Here is an 8,584-nt window from a genome sequence, read left to right as displayed (position 1 = left end):
GATCTCTGCCAAATCTCTGCCCTATCTCTGTGTAGGTGAAGGGGTGATCTCTGCCGTATCTCTGTGTAGCTGAGGGGTGATCTCTGCCGTATCTCTGTGTAGCTGAGGGGTGATCTCTGCCGTATCTCTGTGTAGCTGAGGGGTGATCTCTGCCCTATCTCTGCCCTATCTCTGCGTAGCTGAGGGGGTGATCTCTGCCGTATCTCTGTGTAGCTGTGGGGGTGATCTCTGCCGTATCTCTGTGTAGCTGAGGGGTGATCTCTTCCATATCTTTGTGTAGCTGAGGGGTGATCTCTGCCCTATCTCTGTGTAGCTGAGGGGTGATCTCTGCCGTATCTCTGTGTAACTGAGGGGTGATCTCTGCCATATCTCTGTGTAACTGAGGGGTGATCTCTGCCCTATCTCTGTGTAGCTGAGGGGTGATCTCTGCCCTATCTCTGTGTAGCTGAGGGGTGATCTCTGCCCTATCTCTGTGTCGCTGAGGGGTGATCTCTACCCTATCTCTGTGTAGCTGACGGGTGATCTCTGCCATATCTCTGTGCTATCTCTGTGTAGCTGAGGGGTGATCTCTGCCGTATCTCTGTGTAGCTGAGGGGTGATCTCTGCCGTATCTCTGTGTAGCTGAGGGGTGATCTCTGCCGTATCTCTGTGTAGCTGAGAGGTGATCTCTGCCCTATCTCTGCCCTATCTCTGCATAGCTGTGGGGGTGATCTCTGCCCTATCTCTGCGTAGCTGAGGGGGTGATCTCTGCCGTATCTCTGTGTAGCTGAGGGGTGATCTCTTCCAGATCTTTGTGTAGCTGAGGGGTGATCTCTGCCCTATCTCTGTGTAGCTGAGGGGTGATCTCTGCTGTATCTCTGGGTAGCTGAGGGGTGTTCTCTGCCCTATCTCTGTGTAGCTGAGGGGTGATCTCTGCCCTATCTCTGTGTAGCTGAGGGGTGATCTCTACCCTATCTCTGTGTAGCTGACGGGTGATCTCTGCCATATCTCTGTGCTATCTCTGTGTAGCTGAGGGGTGATCTCTGCCCTATCTCTGCGTAGCTGAGGGGCGATCTCTGCCGTATCTCTGCGTAGCTGAGGGGGTGATCTCTGCCCTATCTCTGCGTAGCTGAGGGGGCGATCTCTGCTGTATATCTGCGTAGCTGAGGGGGCGATCTCTGCCGTATCTCTGCGTAGCTGAGGGGGCGATCTCTGCCGTATCTCTGCGTAGCTGAGGGGTCGATCTCTGCCGTATCTCTGCGTAGCTGAGGGGTGATCTCTGCCGTATCTCTGCGTAGCTGAGGGGTGATCTCTGCCCTATCTCTGTGTAGCTGAGGGGTGATCTCTGCCCTATCTCTGTGTAGCTGAGGGGTGATCTCTGCCCTATCTCTGTGTAGCTGAGGGGTGATCTCTGCCGTATCTCTGAGTAGCTGAAGGGGTGATCTCTGCCCTATCTCTGTGTAGCTGAGGGGTGATCTCTGCCCTATCTCTGTGTAGCTGAGGGGTGATCTCTGCCTTATCTCTGTGTAGCTGAGGGGCGATCTCTGCCGTATCTCTGTGTAGCTGAGGGGCGATCTCTGCCCTATCCCTGTGTAGATGAGGGGGTGATCTCTGCCGTATCTCTGTGTAGCTGAGGGGTGATCTCTGCCGTATCTCTGTGTAGCTGAGGGGTGATATCTACCATATCTCTGTGTAGCTGAGGGGTGATCTCTCCCGTATCTCTGTGTAGCTGAGGGGTGATCTCTGCCCTATCTCTGTGTAGCTGAGGGGTGATATCTACCATATCTCTGTGTAGCTGAGGGGTGATCTCTCCCGTATCTCTGTGTAGCTGAGGGGGTGATCTCTGCCCTATCTCTGTGTAGCTGAGGGGTGATCTCTGCCAAATCTCTGCCCTATCTCTGTGTAGGTGAGGGGGTGATCTCTGCCGTATCTCTGTGTAGCTGAGGGGTGATCTCTGCCGTATCTCTGTGTAGCTAAGGGGTGATCTCTGCCATATCTCTGTGTAGCTGACGGGGTGATCTCTGCCCTATCTCTGCATAGCTGTGGGGGTGATCTCTGCCCTATCTCTGCGTAGCTGAGGGGTGATCTCTGCCATATCTCTGTGTAGATGAGAGGCGATCTCTGCCGTATCTCTGTGTAGCTGAGGGGCGATCTCTGCCGTATCTCTGTGTAGCTGTGGGGTGATGTCTGCCGTATCTCTGTGTAGCTGAGGGGGTGATCTCTGCCCTATCTCTGTGTAGCTGAGGGGATGATCTCTGCCCTATCTCTGTGTAGCTGAGGGGGTGATCTCTGCCCTATCTCTGTGTAGCTGAGGGGATGATCACTGCCCTATCTCTGCGTAGCTGAGGGGGCGATCTCTGCCGTATCTCTGCGTAGCTGAGGGGTCGATCTCTGCCGTATCTCTGCGTAGCTGAGGGGTGATCTCTGCCGTATCTCTGCGTAGCTGAGGGGTGATCTCTGCCCTATCTCTGTGTAGCTGAGGGGTGATCTCTGCCCTATCTCTGTGTAGCTGAGGGGTGATCTCTGCCGTATCTCTGTGTAGCTGAAGGGGTGATCTCTGCCCTATCTCTGTGTAGCTGAGGGGTGATCTCTGCCCTATCTCTGTGTAGCTGAGGGGTGATCTCTGCCTTATCTCTGTGTAGCTGAGGGGCGATCTCTGCCGTATCTCTGTGTAGCTGAGGGGCGATCTCTGCCCTATCCCTGTGTAGATGAGGGGGTGATCTCTGCCCTATCCCTGTGTAGATGAGGGGGTGATCTCTGCCGTATCTCTGTGTAGCTGAGGGGTGATCTCTGCCGTATCTCTGTGTAGCTGAGGGGTGATATCTACCATATCTCTGTGTAGCTGAGGGGTGATCTCTCCCGTATCTCTGTGTAGCTGAGGGGTGATCTCTGCCCTATCTCTGTGTAGCTGAGGGGTGATATCTACCATATCTCTGTGTAGCTGAGGGGTGATCTCTCCCGTATCTCTGTGTAGCTGAGGGGGTGATCTCTGCCCTATCTCTGTGTAGCTGAGGGGTGATCTCTGCCAAATCTCTGCCCTATCTCTGTGTAGGTGAGGGGGTGATCTCTGCCGTATCTCTGTGTAGCTGTGGGGGTGATCTCTGCCCTATCTCTGCGTAGCTGAGGGGTGATCTCTGCCATATCTCTGTGTAGATGAGAGGCGATCTCTGCCGTATCTCTGTGTAGCTGAGGGGCGATCTCTGCCATATCTCTGTGTAGCTGACGGGGTGATCTCTGCCCTATCTCTGCATAGCTGTGGGGGTGATCTCTGCCCTATCTCTGCGTAGCTGAGGGGTGATCTCTGCCATATCTCTGTGTAGATGAGAGGCGATCTCTGCCGTATCTCTGTGTAGCTGAGGGGCGATCTCTGCCGTATCTCTGTGTAGCTGTGGGGTGATGTCTGCCGTATCTCTGTGTAGCTGAGGGGGTGATCTCTGCCCTATCTCTGTGTAGCTGAGGGGATGATCTCTGCCCTATCTCTGTGTAGCTGAGGGGGTGATCTCTGCCCTATCTCTGTGTAGCTGAGGGGATGATCACTGCCCTATCTCTGTGTAGCTGAGGGGTGATCTCTGCCCTATCTCTCTGTAGCTGAGGGGATGATCACTGCCCTATCTCTGTGTAGCTGAGGGGGTGATCTCTGCCCTATCTCTGTGTAGCTGAGGGGTGATCTCTGCCCTATCTCTGTAGCTGAGGGGTGATCTCTGCCCTATCTCTGTGTAGCTGAGGGACGATCTCTGCCGTATCTCTGTGTAGCTGAGGGGTGATCTCTGCCGTATCTCTGTGTAGCTGAGGGGTGATCTCTGCCGTATCTCTGTGTAGCTGAGGGGTGATCTCTGCCCTATCTCTGTGTAGCTGAGGGGTTGATCTCTGCCCTATCTCTGTGTAGCTGAGGGGTGATCTCTGCCCTATCTCTGTGTAGCTGAGGGGGTGATCTGTGCCCTATCTCTGTGTAGCTGAGGGGTGATCTCTGCCCTATCTCTGTGTAGCTGAGGTGTGATCTCTGCCAAATCTCTGCCCTATCTCTGTGTAGGTGAGGGGGTGATCTCTGCCGTATCTCTGTGTAGCTGAGGGGTGATCTCTGCCGTATCTCTGTGTAGCTGAGGGGTGATCTCTGCCGTATCTCTGTGTAGCTGAGGGGTGATCTCTGCCCTATCTCTGCCCTATCTCTGCATAGCTGTGGGGGTGATCTCTGCCCTATCTCTGCGTAGCTGAGGGGTGATCTCTGCCGTATCTCTGTGTAGCTGAGGGGTGATCTCTTCCATATCTTTGTGTAGCTGAGGGGTGATCTCTGCCCTATCTCTGTGTAGCTGAGGGGTGATCTCTGCCCTATCTCTGTGTAGCTGAGGGGTGATCTCTGCCCTATCTCTGTGTAGCTGAGGTGTGATCTCTACCCTCTCTCTGTGTAGCTGACGGGTGATCTCTGCCATATCTCTGTGCTATCTCTGTGTAGCTGAGGGGTGATCTCTGCCGTATCTCTGTGTAGCTGAGGGGTGATCTCTGCCGTATCTCTGTGTAGCTGAGGGGTGATCTCTGCCGTATCTCTGTGTAGCTGAGAGGTGATCTCTGCCCTATCTCTGCCCTATCTCTGCATAGCTGTGGGGGTGATCTCTGCCCTATCTCTGCGTAGCTGAGGGGGTGATCTCTGCCGTATCTCTGTGTAGCTGAGGGGTGATCTCTTCCAGATCTTTGTGTAGCTGAGGGGTGATCTCTGCCCTATCTCTGTGTAGCTGAGGGGTGATCTCTGCTGTATCTCTGTGTAGCTGAGGGGTGATCTCTGCCCTATCTCTGTGTAGCTGAGGGGTGTTCTCTGCCCTATCTCTGTGTAGCTGAGGGGTGATCTCTGCCCTATCTCTGTGTAGCTGAGGGGTGATCTCTACCCTATCTCTGTGTAGCTGACGGGTGATCTCTGCCATATCTCTGTGCTATCTCTGTGTAGCTGAGGGGTGATCTCTGCCCTATCTCTGCGTAGCTGAGGGGCGATCTCTGCCGTATCTCTGCGTAGCTGAGGGGGCGATCTCTGCCCTATCTCTGCGTAGCTGAGGGGGCGATCTCTGCCGTATATCTGCGTAGCTGAGAGGGCGATCTCTGCCGTATCTCTGCGTAGCTGAGGGGGCGATCTCTGCCGTATCTCTGCGTAGCTGAGGGGTGATCTCTGCCGCATCTCTGTGTAGCTGAGGGGGTGATCTCTGCCGTATCTCTGTGTAGCTGAGGGGGTGATCTCTGCCGTATCTCTGTGAAGCTGAGGGGTGATCTCTGCCCTATCTCTGTGTAGCTGAGGGGTGATCTCTTCCCTATCTCTGTGTAGCTGAGGGGGTGATCTCTGCCCTATCTCTGTGTAGCTGAGGGGCGATCTCTGCCGTATCTCTGGGTAGCTGAGGGGTGATCTCTGCCGTATCTCTGCGTAGCTGAGGGGTGATCTCTGCCCTATCTCTGCGTAGCTGAGGGGGTGATCTCTGCCCTATCTCTGCGTATCTGAGGGGTGATCTCTGCCTTATCTCTGCGTAGCTGAGGGGATGATCTCTGCCCTATCTCTGCGTAGCTGAGAGGTGATCTCTGCCCTATCTCTGCGTAGCTGAGGGGTGATCTCTGCCCTATCTCTGCGTAGCTGAGGGGTGATCTTTGCCCTATCTCTGCGTAGCTGAGAGGGTGATCTCTGCCCTATCTCTGCGTAGCTGTGGGGGTGATCTCTGCCCTATCTCTGCGTAGCTGTGGGGGTGATCTCTGCCCTATCTCTGCGTAGGTGAGGGGGTGATCTCTGCCGTATCTCTGCTTAGCTGAGGGGTGATCTCTGCCGTATCTCTGCGTAGCTGAGGGGTGATCTGTGCCGTATCTCTGCGTAGCTGAGGGGTGATCTGTGCCGTATCTCTGCGTAGCTGAGGGGTGATCTCTGCCCTATCTCTGCGTAGCTGAGAGGGTGATCTCTGCCCAATCTCTGCGTAGCTGAGGGGGTGATCTCTGCCCTGTCTCTGCGTAGATGAGCGGTGATCTCTGCCGTATCTCTGTGTAGGTGAGGGGATGATCTCTGCCCTATCTCTGTGTAGCTGAGGGGTGATCTCTGCCCTATCTCTGTGTAGCTGAGGGGTGATCTCTGCCGTATCTCTGTTTAGCTGAGGGGGTGATCTCTGCCGTATCTCTGTGTAGGTGAGAGGTAATCTCTGCCCTATCTCTGTGTAGCTGAGGGGGCGATCTCTGCCCTATCTCTGTGTAGCTGAGGGGTGATCTCTGCCGTATCTCTGTGTAGCTGAGGGGGTGATCTCTTCCCTATCTCTGTGTGGCTGAGGGGTGATCTCTGCCCTATCTCTGTGTGGCTGAGGGGTGATCTCTGCCCTATCTCTGTGTGGCTTAGGGGGTGATCTCTGCCCTATCTCTGTGTAGCTGAGGGGTGATCTCTGTCCTATCTCTGTGTAGCTGACGGGGTGATCTCTGCCCTATCTCTGTGTAGCTGAGGGTGTCATCTCTGCCCTATCTCTGTGTAGCTGAGGGGGTGATCTCTGCCCTATCTCTGTGTAGCTGAGGGATGATCTCTGCCCTATCTCTGTGTAGCTGAAGGGTGATCTCTGCCCTATCTCTGTGTAGCTGACGGGGTGATCTCTCCCCTATCTCTGTGTAGCTGAGGGTGTCATCTCTGCCCTATCTCTGTGTAGCTGAGGGGGTGATCTCTGCCCTATCTCTGTGTAGCTGAGGGATGATCTCTGCCCTATCTCTGTGTAGCTGAAGGGTGATCTCTGCCCTGTCTCTGTGTAGCTGAGGGGTGATCTCTGCCCTGTCTCTGTAGCTGAGGGGTGATCTCTGCCGTATCTCTGTGTAGCTGAGGGGTGATCTCTGCCCTATCTCTGTGTAGCTGAGGGGTGATCTCTGCCCTATCTCTGTGTAGATGAGGGGTGATCTCTGCCCTATCTCTGTGTAGCTGAGGGGGTGATCTCTGCCCTATCTCTGTGTAGCTGAGGGGGTGATCTCTGCCCTATCTCTGTGTAGCTGAGGGCGTGATCTCTGCCCTATCTCCGTGTAGCTGAGGGGGTGATCTCTGCCCTATCTCCGTGTAGCTGAGGAGGTGATCTCTGCCCTATCTCCGTGTAGCTGAGGAGGTGATCTCTGCCCTATCTCTGTGTAGCTGAGGTGGTGATCTCTGCCCTATCTCTGTGTAGCTGAGGGGTGATCTCTGCCCTATCACTGTGTAGCTGAGGGGTGATCTCTGCCCTATCTCTGTGTAGCTGAGGGGTGATCTCTGCCCTATCTCTGTGTAGCTGAGGGGGTGATCTCTGCCCTATCTCTGTGTAGCTGTGGGGGTGATCTCTGCCGCATCTCTGTGTAGCTGTGTTGGTGATCTCTGACAAATCTCTGTGTAGCTGAAGGGTGATCTCTGCCCTATCTCTGGAGCTGAGAGGTGATCTCTGCCCTATCTCTGTGTAGCTGAGGGGTGATCTCTGCCGTATCTCTGTGTAGCTGAGGGGTGATCTCTGCCGTGTCTCTGTGTAGGTGAGGGGGTGATCTCTGCCCTATCTCTGTGTAGCCGAGGGGTGATCTCTGCCCTATCTCTGTGTAGCCGAGGGGTGGTCTCTGCCCTATCTCTGTGTAGCCGAGGGGTGATCTCTGCCCTATCTCTGTGTAGCTGACGGGTGATCTCTGCCCTATCTCTGTGTAGCTGAGGGGGTGATCCCTTCCCTATCTCTGTGTGGCTGAGGGGTGATCTCTGCCCTATCTCTGTGTGGCTGAGGGGTGATCTCTGCCCTATCTCTGTGTGGCTTAGGGGGTGATCTCTGCCCTATCTCTGTGTAGCTGAGGGGTGATCTCTGTCCTATCTCTGTGTAGCTGACGGGGTGATCTCTGCCCTATCTCTGTGTCACTTAGGGGGTGATCTCTGCCCTATCTCTGTGTAGCTGAGGGGTGATCTCTGTCCTATCTCTGTGCAGCTGACGGGGTGATCTCTCCCCTATCTCTGTGTAGCTGAGGGGGTGATCTCTGCCCTATCTCTGTGTAGCTGAGGGATGATCTCTGCCCTATCTCTGTGTAGCTGAAGGGTGATCTCTGCCCTGTCTCTGTGTAGCTGAAGGGTGATCTCTGCCCTATCTCTGTAGCTGAGGGGTGATCTCTGCCCTATCTCTGTGTAGCTGAGGGGATGATCTCTGCCCTTTCTCTGTGTAGCTGAGGGGATGATCTCTGCCCTATCTCTGTGTAGCTGAGGGGGTGATCTCTGCCCTATCTCTGTGTAGCTGAGGGGTGATCTCTGCCCTATCTCTGTGTAGCTGAGGGGTGATCTCTGCCCTATCTCTGTGTAGCTGAGGGGTGATCTCTGCCGTATCTCTGTGTAGCTGAGGGGTGATCTCTGCCCTATCTCTGTGTAGCTGAGGGGGTGATCTCTGCCCTATCTCTGTGTAGCTGAGGGGGTGATCTCTGCCCTATCTCTGTGTAGCTGAGGGGGTGATCTCTGCCCTATCTCTGTGTAGCTGAGGAGGTGATCTCTGCCCTATCTCTGTGTAGCTGAGGTGGTGATCTCTGCCCTATCTCTGTGTAGCTGAGGGGTGATCTCTGCCCTATCTCTGTGTAGCTGAGGGGTGATCTCTGCCCTATCTCTGTGTAGCTGAGGGGTGATCTCTGCCCTATCTCT

The sequence above is a fragment of the Taudactylus pleione genome, unplaced genomic scaffold (assembly GCF_031769625.1).
Source record: "Taudactylus pleione unplaced genomic scaffold, aTauple2 ptg000971l, whole genome shotgun sequence".
NCBI lineage: Eukaryota > Metazoa > Chordata > Amphibia > Anura > Myobatrachidae > Taudactylus > Taudactylus pleione.
The sequence above is the reverse complement of the archived record's forward strand: the minus strand, read 5'-3'. Positions refer to the sequence as shown.